The sequence below is a fragment of the Muscardinus avellanarius genome (assembly GCF_963383645.1).
Source record: "Muscardinus avellanarius genome assembly, chromosome: 3".
Lineage (NCBI taxonomy): Eukaryota > Metazoa > Chordata > Mammalia > Rodentia > Gliridae > Muscardinus > Muscardinus avellanarius.
Genome location: NC_137788.1, coordinates 1,466,567 through 1,480,294, shown reverse-complemented (window position 1 = coordinate 1,480,294; position 13,728 = coordinate 1,466,567). Strand labels below are relative to the sequence as shown.

The following is a 13,728-nucleotide window of genomic DNA, read 5'->3' as shown; positions in this document are numbered from 1 at the left end:
ACCTGGTGAGACCCTGTTTCAAAATAAAAATAAAATAGGACTGGGGGTGCAGCTCAGAGATTGAATACCCCTGGTTCAATCCCCAGTACCACGGAAGAGAAAGAGAGAAATTATAGTTCTGCCAGGTATGGTGGCCCACACCTGTAATAGAGCACTTGGGAGGCAGAGACAGGATAGCAGATTGGAGGTTAGCCTCACCAATTTAGCAAGATTCTCAGCAACCTAGCAAGATACTGTTTCAAAACAAAAAATAAAAAGGGCTGGCAGTGTAGCTGGAGGTAGAATGCCCCCAAGTGCAATCCCTAGTCACACACACACACACTCACACACTCACACGCTCACAGTCCTAGGCCCCACACCTGCCCATCCTGGAGCTTGGCTCTTCATAAGGAGCCGTATCCATTGTCTAGCGCAGAGATCCTCAAACAACACCCCTGCCTGTTCCAATAAAACTTTATTTACAAAACAGGCAGGGGCCGAGGACCTGCTGCAAGGGCAGGCAGGATGGGGACTATGTGGCCCACAGAGCCTGAAACATCTGTCTGGCCCTTCACAGAAACAAACTGCCACCGTGCACTGGGGCGCCTCCTGCTGAATCTGAGGCCTCGGACCCTGTCGTCTTTGCCTCGGTGTAGACCAGGAGGAAGCCTGGGGTGGCCGTGGTCAGCACCCAGACTCCCAAGCGGGAGGCCTGGCTGGGTAGTCCAGCTCCCCTCACCCCAGATGTGTGAGCTCGGAAGGCTTCCGTGCTACCTCTGCGTCTCAGGAAAGGACAGGAGGTGCGCAGCCGGCCTCCTTTGAGGGGCCAAGACTTAATACATCAGTCACGATCGGAAAAGTGGCGTCAGATGGTCAGTAGCTAAACCCTAGCCCTGGCCACTGGCTCCATCATCCACCATTTGTGTCCTGTGTGAACGGAGGAGGAGGATGGAGTGCATTTCTTGTGTTTGTTCTTACTTGTTGCTTATCATTAGTAACTACCGTGCTGAAGAGTTGCCCTTTCTGTCTGCCCCATTTTCATTGCACAGTCTCTCTTGATTGTCTCAAGTGACAAATATGTGATTTGTTTGTTTGTTTGTTTTTGCTTTTTCGAACTAGGAATCGAACCCAAGGGCATTCTACCTCTGAGCTACTCCCCCAGTCCAATTTTTTAAACAGGGCCTCACTAAATTGTCGAGGCTGGTCTCAAACCTATGATCCTCCTGTCTCAGCCTCCCAAGTACTGGGATTACAGGCATGCACCACCATGCCCAGCAACCTGGTACTTTTATTTTTTGTGATACTGGGATTGAACCCAGGGGCATTCTACTTCTGAGCTAATATTTCTACCACCTCCAGCCCTTTTTAGTGTGTGTGTGTGTGTGTGTGTGTGTGTGTGTGTGTGTGTGTGTGTGTTTACTGGGGATTGAACCCAGGGGCATTCTACCTCTGAGCTACATCCCCAGCCCTATTTTATTATTGAAACAGGGTCTCACTAGGTGCTGAGACTGACTTCAAACCTGTGATCTTCCTGTCTCATCCTCCCAAGTACTGGGATGACAGGCTTGTGCCACCATGCCCTTCTTTAATTTTTGTTTTGAAAGAGGGTCTCACTAGGTTGTTGAGGGTCTCGCTAAATTGCTAAGGCTGTCCTTGAACCTGTGATCCTCCTGTCTCAGCCTCCCAAATGCCAAGACTACAAGCATGTGCCCACGCTCGGCTAACCTCATGGTTTTTAAAACAGGTTTTGGTCCGTTGTGGGGAGCCAGGACAAGCATCTAGAGACCAGGTGGCAGTACCTCACAGTGGGGTCCGCTGCCAGTCACCCCGGGTGAAAGCCGACGCCGGGCGACATCTCTCAGTTTGACAGTTCTCTTCCTAACCTTTCTGATCTTTTCTCCAAAAACAATTTTTTTTTTCAAAAGCGAACATCTCTCAGTTTCACACACCTCCTCATAATTTACTGTCTCTCAGCTGCAAAAGGCTCCGAGCACAAATTAGAAGGGGTCCTCCTGACAGTTTCCAACCTGAAACGCAGCCGACTCTGTCCTGTGTTGCGGTCTGGCCCTGTGCACCCAGAGGGCTCGTCACCTTCTCCACCTAGCAATTACAGGAAGGCGCTAGAAGGGAGGGCGTTGCTGGCGGCTCCCAGATGTGAGGCGCTAATGGTCTGTGCCGGAGTCCCTGCCTCTAATGATGTGACCAGGCTCCCGCACTCCCTAGCTTTTCTTTTTCTCGACCATGTCTGATGCCTTCATTGCATGTTGGAAGCAAATTCCTGTCGCCCCCCCCCTTCCTGATGGCGTCTTTCACCACACATGCTCACTCCTGCTTCTGTTTGAAAAAGTCTTTGCTTCGCGCGCGTTTTGAAAGACACTTTCTCTGGCCACAGGATCCCGTTGGCAACGTGGTTCCCTCAGCCGCCCAGGGCCTTGGGCTGGCTTACCTGCAGGTGAAAAGTGCACCGAAATTCCACCGCTGTCTCTCCAGCTGTTAAGTTTCTTTTTTCTCTGGTGCCTCGATGAATTTCTCTTTGGTTTACCACCATGTGGCTGCGGTGCGTACAGTGAGGTGTGTGTGTGTGCACATACACCCACGCGTGCACGTGTGTGGATGCTGGATATTTATGCTGCTTGGGTCTTCTGCCGTATTATGGCTTCACAGCCTTCCACTATAAGCCATCGTATTTTCAAATACTTTCTGCCCTTTTTCTCTCTCCCTTTTCCTCCTCTTTCTCTCTTCTTTTCTCATGAGATGGTTGTTACCAAACAGCAGAACTGGCCCCTCCCTGGGCTCCATCTCCCCCTCTTGCAAAAAATTCCACCTTGATGCCATCTGCCGTGAGGTCCTCACCCGTGGCCAAACTGACGGGGCTGCCTGATCTTGGACTTTCAGCTTCCTGAACTGAGAGCTAAATAAACCTCTTTTCTTTATAAAGGACCCAACCCCTGGCATTTTGTTATAGCAATAAAAAATGGACTAATACACACCACTAGCAGGGGATTGCTGTTGCTGGTTAGCGCTGGGCTCATGTTGGAGGTGGGGGCCCTCGGGGCTAGCTGACTCTCAGCAGTAGACAGGCCTCCTGTGCTCAGGTCAGGGAGTCGAGCTCTCCCCGCATCCCTGCCCTGATCCCCACATCAGCCTTGTGTCTGAGTGCCCTTCCTCCTCTGTGGTAGCAGACCTCTGCTTGAGGTCATCATTCTAGGCTCCGGGGCCCACAAGGTCTCCCTTCTTTCTCCAGGGGACAGAGAGTTTGTTCTCTGACGTCCCGCAGAGCTGTGGGGGTTCTCCTGGTCCCTGAGAATGAGAGAGCTCCCCTTCTACCAGCAGTCTCAGGTTCCTGCTTCCTACAGAAAAGAGCCCAGGCAAGCAGGAGCAGTTTAAAGGCCACACCACCACCGGGGCAGAGCGCTCCCTGCCTCTCTGTGCCACCGAGGGAGGCGCCCTCGGTGCTACAGTTTGGGGTGCCGCCGTGGGTCCTTGTTCTTAGCTAGTTTAAAAGAACATAGCCAGAATTGCACCGCTGTAAGTGTAAGCAGTTTTATTATTACAGGTAGAAAAAGGGTCAGAACAACCGGAGCACTACATCAGAGGGGCGCGGTGCGGTGCCTTAAAGTAAGCCACCGACATCTCCCAACACGCGGCAGTTTGTATAAGTACCCCTTCCTCCCACCCGGCCTAGCCAGTAGTCCTCTTTTCCCAGCAAAAGCTGGGGCGGGCCGGCCAGTTACCGCTGTTGTGTGCGCCTGCTGCTGGCCCCCTTTGTTTAAGCTCACAGGGACAGGCAGGTCTGACGCCACTCGTCAACATGTGTCAGCTGGCTAGCAGGGTCGGGGGCTGCAGGGCAGAAGCCTGCTTTCTTTTTGTTTCTGTTTTAAAGCATATATTGTCCACCTGTGTCCTTGGTGAGTTCCCAGCTTCTCCTTGTCTCTATCTGCTAGAAGTTACTATGCTGAAGTCTTGTTTTACAATAAAGAAAAGAAAGACACAGGAATATAGTCTGTCAAAGTATAGAGGTCTGGGGGCTATAACTATTTTGTGTTATTAGAACTAATCTTGAGTTGATATAGCTTTCTTTTTCATCTTTTAGCTTTAGTCTAAACTGTTCTGAGAGTCTATATAGTTCTTTTTCTAAGTGCAGGGGTCTGTGTTTGAACATTCAGTGTTCAGCTGGGCTAACAGCCAACTTTTAGCTGACTGAGGTCCACCCTGGCCGCAGCTCTTGGCCGACAGCTTCGAGACAGAGAAAAGGATTTTATCGTTCTGCCTGAGTATGAAAGCTCGTAATTATTAGCGATTAATACTGCCCCTATTAGCAATCAGGAAGGCCCAGTTCCCATCACTCAGTCCTCTGAGGCCCAGCCTTGTTTTCTTGTAGACACCTGGTGAATGGGAAGAGCATGTGCGTGCGCGGGAGCCCCCTGCTCGGAGGGCCCCTCACCTCAGCTGATGTGCCAGCCCACAGCATGGTTAAACATAGCTCACTCTCTCCTTCCCATCTTTTGGGGGCATCTCTTACTCCTGAGCCTGGCCAAACGGGGCGCCATCCACACCCCTCCTCCCTGGAGGGGCTCCATGCTCCCTGGAATTCCTTCTTCCTGGTTATCTTGTAACCATGACTTTTGAGTGGGATCCAGGAAGGTGGTGATTTCTGCAGACCATCTATCTGGCTGTTTCTTGTTGTGAGGAAGAAAGTGATATTCCGCTGTGGCTTTTGAGGTCCGAGGTAGAAAGCAGAACTGAAATTTCTACCTAAAAATGAGTATGCATGTATTTAACTTAATGAACTACTAAGCAATTTGGGGGAAGGTGCTGGGGAGTGACCCCAGGGACGCTCGACCTCCAAGCCCCATTTTTATTTGTTATTTTGAAACAGGGTCTTATTTATTTGTGGAGAGTCTTGCTAAATTGCTGGCGCTGGCTTTCAACCTACGATCCCCCTGTCTCAGCTTTCCAAGTATTGGGATTATAGGTGTGTACCACCATGCCCGGCGCTACTAATTTGCCTAATTATCATAATAACCTGGGGCAACTGTTAAAAACCCAGATTTGGCCCTGGGCCGTCAGCTCAGGCAGCCTTCACTAAAGCCATGGGCTGGGAGGCTTCAAAACCAGAGTTCAACCGGGCGTGGTGGTGCACACATGTCATCCCAGTACTCGGGGAACTGAGACAGGGGGATGGCGTGTTCACCGCCAGCCTCAGCTACTTAGTGAGGCCCTCTGCCACTTAGTGAGACCCTGTTTCAAAATAAAAATAAAAACTAGGGCTGGGCTTGTAGCTCAGAGGTAGAATGCCTCTGGGCTCAATCCCCAGTACCGCAAAAAAAAAAAAAGGGAGTGTGTTTATGTGTGTTCGTGTGTGTGTGTGTGTGTGTGTGTGTGTGTGTGTGTGTGTTTATATATTACTTCTCATTACTTGCCCTTATTTTTAGTTCATTTATTTTCTTTAAGAATTTCAAACATTCTTACGTCCTGCATCAGTGAGCTATGGATGCCTTCAAACCACCCCAAAACCCAGTGGCTTAAAGCACCAGTTTTTGATCATGAACCACACCCAGGGTTGGGCTGGGGTTAGCTGACCCAGGTCCAGCTCAGCTGCGACAGCTATGTTTTCTGGGAATTGCACCCACCATGAGGATCTGGCACATTTCTCTCTGGAAGCGGCAGGAATTCAAGCACACAAGTGAAAGCGCACAAGCCCATCTGGGGCCGAGGCCAGAAAGAGAACCCCGCGGACCGGGCTCACTCCGCCGGCCAGAGCGGGCCACGCCAGCTGCCCACAGCAGAGAGACGTGCAAACCCCTCGGAGATTTTCACAAACATAAACCCATGTCCACATTGGCTGTGTCCTCGGGACTCCTCCTGTGTTGTGTGGACCGAGAACGTTTCCCCCTGAGAGGATGTTTGTTTTTACTCGCACCTGGGGACGCTACCAGCCTGGGACTGCATCCAGCTGAGTCTCCACAGGCGTCTCCTTGGCCACGGGACACAACGCTTACTCCCCACACCTGCGTGGCAACCAGCCTGTGGTTATGGGCTCGGGGATCACGGGGCTTTCCACCAGACAGAGCTCTTTGTAGATCTGGGGAGAGCAGGGAAGATGATAGATGGATAGACAGACAGACAGACAGACAGATAAGGGGGAGGGGAGGAGTGGGGAGGAGGAGACATAAATTATTTAATTTAGGGCCTCAAATCAAGACATTTGGAAACATTTAAGGGGAAAAAACACCTTCAGAAGGAAAGTGGAAACGATTTTTTTTAAACAGAGAATCAGTGAAGACAGCTGGCATGTCCTAGAAGTTATTTCAGCACTTGTGAAAGAATGGAGAGAAGCTACACGTCCGCCAGGCGTTCAGGGAAGACCCTTCCTTCTGAAGCTAAGAAGGAGAAGCGATCCTGCAGTCTTCTGCTCCTGGGCTTTCTGCTGAACTGTTTTAGCCACAAAGGAGCACTTCACCCGGGGGCCTTCACACCCGGGGTCTTGCTGCTCTGCTTTTTTTTCTTGGAAGAACAGAGATTTTGAATGGCAATAGGGGGCCTGGAAGTCTAAACTCTGCACCTCCTGGGGACTGGTGCCGGTCCCCACCGCCCAGCGGTTTTCCCAGCCAGGCAGGGGCTCTGACAGACCCCGCCAGCTTCTCATGGCAGCTTAGTGAGACACTGTGAGTCGAGGATTAAGGGCAAGCTCGGTGTGGCGATGGGTGCCTGTAATTCTAGGACTTGGGAGGCTAAAACAGGAGGATCGAGGCCAGCCTCAGCAACTTAGCAAGGCTCTATTTCAAAATAACAAATAGAAAAAGGGCTGGAGGTGTAGCTTATAGATAGAATGACCCTGCATTCAGTCTCTCTTCTAACTTGGCTTTGGAACTATTGCCTCAGCAGAACCTGGTGTCCTCAGGACACTGGTGAGCGGCACTGCCTAATGACCCCCGAGCCCCCAGCGTGTCCCTCCATCAGGAAGCTATGGCCGCCATATTGGAGCTGTGGAGATGTGAACTCCCTTCTTCAGTTCCAGCAATCAGTTCCAGCCTTCTGACTATCAGAAATATATTTCCATAGCTAGGCACAGTGTCACACACTTGTAATCCCAGCATTTGGGAGGCTGAGACAGGAAGATCACGGTTCATGGACAGCCTCAGCTACTTAGGGAGGCCCTTTGCAACTCCGTGAGACTCTGTTTCAAAATAAATAATAAAAAATAGGAGCAAGACATGGTGGCGCATGTTTGTAATCCCAGCATTCGAGAGGCTGAAACCAGAAGATCACGGTTCACGGACAGCCTCAGCTACTTAGTGAGGCTTTCGGCAACTCAGTGAGACCCTGTTTCAAAATAAAGAATAAAAAATAGGACAGGGGGGTAGCTCGGAGGTCGAATGCCCCTGGGTTCCATCCCCAGACCCACACACACACACACAAAAAAAAATAGGGCAGGGGGTGTAGCTCAGAGGTAGAATGCCCCTGGGTTCCATCCCCAGTACCGCAAAAAGTAAATAAATATATTTCCATGATATCTTAAAAAAAGACACATATTCAAAAGTGGCTGAGCAAGGCGAGCTTACTTTTTGTAAAACAAGGGATCCTGCCTCCAGTATAGGCAGGTAGACAAGAACACCACGGGGGAAAACTGCTGGGGATTTTATTTTGAGCGCAAGACGCCTATTGGTGGGAGCTTAGCCACACAGTCTTCTCCCCGTTAGCTGAAGGAGATGCCAGGGAGAGGTTGGCATTTGCAATTCTCAGGAGACGGAGACCGACAGAAAAAGAATAGAAGCGCACGCAAGGTTACAAAATGGTGGTTTTACAAAAGCGAGTTAAAGTCAAACTCCTCCCTTGACCTCTGACTAGAGTCTCCCGTGACTAGTCAGAGCCTCGCCGGGCTCTCCAGAAGCCTCCGTTTACCTTTGGTCCCTCTGTCTTCCTTGTGCCCATCACCACACTGGGTGTCCACTTGGGTTCATGTCCTTTCTCCTAATACGTGTCTGGTGGAGACCAATTCTCTCTGATTTTGCCTGACATGTCTTTAGTTTATTCTCATCTTTGAAAATATTTCTTCTTTCTGGGCGTAGAATCCTAGGCCGGTGACTTGTTTCTCTTTGAAGCATGAAGGATCTCTTCCTTCAGCCCCTGGCCATCACCCTCGCTCCTGCTCACCTGGACACAGTACCGCTGTCACTCTGAGTGCTTCTGAGAATTTACCTACCGTTCTCGGTAGTTTGCGTATGTGCCGTAGGCGTGGTTTTCTTTGTATGTGTCCTGTACTTCTTGGCTTGTGTCTTTTACCAATTTTGAGAATTTCTTGGTTATGATCTCTTCAAGTGTTGCTCTCTGGAACTCTAGCCAATCTCTAGATACATATTTGTCAAGTGGTTTAACATTGTCCCACAAGTCTCAATCCTCTGTTTGTAGTTAAGTAATATTATACAATTGAAAAAACACATTTAGATTTATAGAACCATTGCAAAGACAGAGAGTCCCCACATGCCACACGTCGAGTCTCCGCTACTGTTCATGTCTTAAGTCAGCAGAAAACATTTGTCCCAAGTAATGCGCCAGGGTTGGTGCACTACTGGAAACAAAGCCCAGGCTTTCTCCAGAGTCCGCAGCCTCCCCTCGTGTCCTCCTTCTGCTCGGGTTCCTACCACATCACCCCTGATGGCCAGGTCTCCTCAGCGACCCGTGGCCGTCCCAGTTCCTCTGACTTTCCCAGCTTTGGTTGGTTTGTGCGGTCTTGGTGGTTTTGAAGAGTGCCGGCCAGGTTTTTGTGGACTTCCCCTTACTTGGGAATTTTATGATTTTTTTTATTAGGCTGAGGTGACACCGTTAATGGAGAATCACTACAGATCAAGAGTATGCCCTTTTACTGTCGATGCAGCCGCAGTCGCCTGGTCTTTGGCACTTGTCTTGTTTCTGCGTCATTAAGTACTTTGTTCCCTCCCTGGTGTTCTGGACCCACTGGAGGCAGTCACGATAGACTCACCTCACTTAAGACGAGGGAATTGGGGTCGGTACTGAAGAAAAGTACAAACCAAAGGGAAAATTTGTCCTTGTTTTCCATGGGACGTGGGAGAAGAAAGTTCATTTCAACAAATAAACAATTATTAATCAATTTGATAAGAAAAAGTATGTTACCAATTTTGTGTGTGTATGTGGGGGGGGGTCTGGGGATGGAGCCCAGGGGCATTCGACCTCCGAGCTACACCCCCTGCCCTAGTTTTTATTCTTTATTTTGAAACAGGGCCTCACTAAATAACTGAGACTGTCCGGGAACCGCGATCTTCCAGTCTCAGCCTCCCAAATGCTGGGATTACAAGCACCACCACATCCGGCTTATGTTACCAAATTTAATTAGGTTTGGTAGCTTAAACTCTGTATAGAAAATAATATGCATTTGACTGAGCCATCATTAAACATTTTAAAGCTTCGCTTCTAAATAAGGACGATCACAGTTTTCTCATGAACCGTTTAGCACCCTGAAGTGCAGTGACTTTCTACGAATGTCGTCCAACCTGGACTGGGTACAGACTGAAATTTCTGTTACTGGTTAAATGTCGCAGAGATGATCATTTTGTGATTGTGTCGGAACAAAAAGATGATATTGAAATGTGCGAGGCAGTATAGAAGTAACAGCTCCTTACTGCCGTGTGTGTCTACAAAATACAGGAGGTTTTCCTTTTCAAATTTAAATTCCTCCGAGAGGGAAATCTAACAGCACTAATCACAGAAAAAGAAGGAAGTTGGGCTCACACTCACAGGGCAGAGTGTCTGCATATAGTATGTGCAATTCTTCTGTATGAGAGATTTGCCTCTCCTCTTTCTTTCTTTCTTTCTTTCTTTCTTTCTTTCTTTCTTTCTTTCTTTCTTTTTTTTTTTTTTGGTGGTACTGGGGTTCCTGGAAGCCCTTCTACGTCCAGGCTACACTCCCAGACCTATTTTATAATTTTTATTTAGAAACAGGGTCTCTTAAGCCAGCACAGCTGGCTTCAAACCTGTGCGATCCTCCTGTCTCTGCCTCCCAAGCGCAGCGATTACAAGTGTGCACCACCACGCCCGGCTCTCCTATTTATTTCTTTACCCAGTATTTCTATCAGCGTGGGCTCTTGGATATCTATTTAATACTTTGGGTTATGATCCAGTTCTACTTTATTTTGTTGTATAGAATCTTCATCTCTGGCCATCAAGAACGTCATCAGTTCTCCAATATGGCCCTTTGACCTAGTCCCGGCGCTGTAAGTTGGGGTGTTTTAATCAGCATTCTCACCGCTGTAATCCAAGACAACTGACTGTCACAACCTAGAGGAAGAAAGACTTGCTCACATGTCTGGAGATTTCAGGGGTTCAATCCATTTAAGGCAGATTACATCAGAGAAGCACAGAGGAGGGGGCAGGAACGAGAGAGAGAGAGAGAGAGAGAGAGAACTATGCTCTTACATCATGAAGACAGGAAGCAAGACAGCAAGCAAAGGAATTCAAGGTTACAAGCACAGTCCTCAAGGCCACACCCCTCCTCTAGCCACACTGCACCTACCTAGATTACCACTCAATCAATCCATTTTGATAGATTTATCCACTGATGGATTTACAACCTTTGTGGTTTAATTATATCAACTCTCAACACCAATACATGAGCTCTTGGGGACAGTCTATATCTAGACCATAACAGGGGTTTTTTTTTTTTTTTTTTTTTTTTTTGGTGGTACTGGGGGTGGAACCCAGAGGCTTTCTACCTCCAGACTATACTCCCAGACCTATTTTGTATTTTATTTGGAAACAGGGTCTCACTAAGCTCCTGAGAGCCTCACTAAATAGCTGAGGCTAGCTTCAAACCTGCGTGATCCTCCTATCTCAGCCTCCCAAGCGCGGGGATTACAAGCGTGCGCCACCACGCCCGGCTATACCAGGGGATCTCATGGGGGGAGCGTTCACTTTCTTACATCTTGGCACTATAAGATGCATCAAGCTGGGCATGGTGACACATGCTTGTAATCCCAATACCTGGGAGGTTGCAACAGGAAGATTGTAGGTTCACAGGCAGCCTCAGAAACTTAGTGAGGCTCTCCTCAACTTAGTAAGACCCTGTTTCAAAATAAAAGAATAAATAGGGCTGGGAATGTATCTCAGAGCTAGAATACTAGTTCTAGTATTACTGGTTCCAACTAGTTTACTGGTTTCATCCCCAGTAAAACACACACACACACACACACACACACACACACACACACACACAATGTTCCGGGTTATCTTGTCTCTTTCTGCCCCAATTATAGAATCAACCCACCTTCTCTTGTTGGATAATGATATTAGAACCTCAGACCTGCCTGCTTCTCTGCCGCGTCACTGCTCCTGGTTGTGCCTCTTCTGGCTTCTCTCAGCTGCAGCCAGGAGACATGTATACACCCACTGTGCATACACTCGGGCCCGTAAACATTTCTGTATGTAGCTGTCTCATCTGAGTGTGAGCTTGGGCTGATGTCTCCAACTCCAGCCATCGAGTCTCACCATGCATTGCTGTCCTGACTCCTTGCTGCAGCAGCAACAAGCCTGGCCACACGCTAGCCTCTGTGGCCTCGTTCAGTTGCAAGGGATGTGCATGGTGTCCAGAGCTTTTGAGCTGGGCTCCCACGAGGAACCGCTTTGCCAACCATGACACAGCACCTGGGGGCAGGTCCTTCTGCCTTTAGTCTTCAAGTCTCCACTCTTGCCCAGAACCGCTTGGTCGAGCACCTTAGCCCCTAACCCACTTCAAAGTGTGAGGTCAGATTGTACATTCATGAGAGTCCCATATCCTCCTTCTGTATTTCATTCTGGGATCCCTGGCTGCCTAATTTGCATATAGTAAGATTTACTCTTTGTGCAGTAAAGTTCTATGGGTTTTGATAAATGCCCAGTACCTTGTGTCCACCATTATAGTATCATACGGAATAGCTTCACCGCCTTAAAAACATCCTTTGTGCTCTGCCCACTCGGCACCCTCCCCGGCCTCTCAGCACCCGCTGTGCAGTGCATCACCTCTCCTGCCAGGGTGCCATATTGAATTGCGTCACACAGAGTTTCGTTTGACTGTCTTCTTTTAATTTAGCAATATAGATCTAAAGTTGGTCCTTGTATTTTCTGTGGCTTAATACCTTATTTCTTTTTATTGCTGAACAAATAACATTCCATTGTGTGGATGTGACACCATTTATTTTTCCATTCACCTACTAAAGGACATTTAGGTTGCTTCCAGTTGATGGAAATTATAAAAATCGCTGCTGCGTGTGTGTGTGTGTGTGTGTGTGTGTGTGTGTAAATCACTTGAGCAAGCAGCACCTGGGGTATGATTTGATTACTGGATAATATTCTCAGGGTATGTTTAGTTTGGTAGACTTGGAAGACTAAAATGCCTTCCAAGGCGACTGTACCTTTTTGGGGTAAAGGGGAGACTGGGGATGGAACCTGAGGGCATTCTACCTTTGAGCTACACACCCAGCCCTTTTTATTTTTTTATTTTGAAACAGAATCTTGGTAGGGTGCTGCGAGTCTTGCTACATTGCTGAGGCTGGCCCGAAACCTGCAATCCTCCCGCCTCCGCCTCCTGGTACTGGGACGCTGGGCCTGTGCCACCCACCACCCTTGGCTGACCCACTTTTTGCATCCCAGGACAATGGCGCTCCTGCGGCCCTGCTCCTGACCGCCGGCCCACATCCTCAGGCTTGGCTCTCGCTCGGCCATTCCAATCGGCGCGTGGCGGCCTCTCCCTGCTGTCTTTCCAGATCTTTCCACCCATTTTCATCCATATTGTTTTCCTGCTGTTGATTTGTCAGATGTATGCTTTGCACACTTTCTTCCAGGCTGCGTCTTACGGCTTCATTCTCTGAACAGGTCTTTCTCAGAGCAGAGGTTCTTAAAGTTGATAACATCTAATATCAATTTTTCATCTGTAATTTTATTTTTTTTTTACCATGCTACTATGTCACATTTTATTTTTTTTATTTACTTATTTATTTGGTGGTACTGGGGTTCCTGGAAGCCCTTCTACCTCCGGGCTACACTCCCAGACCTATTTTTAATTTTGGAAACGGGGTCTCTTAAGCCAGCGTGGCTGACTTCGAACCTGCGCGATCCTCCTGTTTCCGCCTCCCAAGGCGGGGATTACAAGCGTGCGCTACCACGCCCGGCGCACTATGTCACATTTTAAAAGTCCAAATACGGTCTTCTGTGTTCTCCAGACATTTTATAGTATTGCATTTGAAGCTCGTGTGGTGGCTCATCTGGAGTTAATTTTGGAGTAAGGCGAAAGGTCTATGCCTGAGTCGGTTCACACATGTGGACACCTAGGGCTACTTATTGAAAAGACGAGCCTTAGCCGGGCGTGGTGGTGCACGCTTGTAATCCCAGTACTAAGGAGGCTGAGACAGGAGGATCGCAGGTTCATGGCCAGCCTCGGCTACTTAGTGAGGCTCTCTGCAACTTAGTGAGAACCTGTTTCAATTTAAAATAATAAAAAATAGGGCTGGAGGTGTAGCTCAGAGGTAGAGTGCCCCTGGGTTCCATCCCCAGTACTGGAAAAAAGGAAGGAAGGAAGGAAGGAAGGAAGGAAGGAAGGAAGGAAGGAAAGAAGGGGAAAGCAAGCTGACCCTTTCTCCGTTTAATTGCCTTTTCTCCTTGTGTGTGTGTCTGCCCCTCCTCTCCCAGGAAGGGCTCATCCGTCCTGATCGGGTCCCTTCAGGTGCCTTCACACCCCCAGCTCCCTGGGGGCTTCTCAAA

General features: G+C 48.8%; 1 protein-coding gene across 2 annotated transcripts in view; it reads left to right on the top strand.

The window, feature by feature from the left end:
• MMEL1 (membrane metalloendopeptidase like 1) overlaps nucleotides 1-13,728 on the top strand; it is a gene marked incomplete at both ends in the record, with an annotated part of 34,527 nt that overhangs the window by 2,718 nt on the left and 18,081 nt on the right. The window lies entirely within an intron of this gene.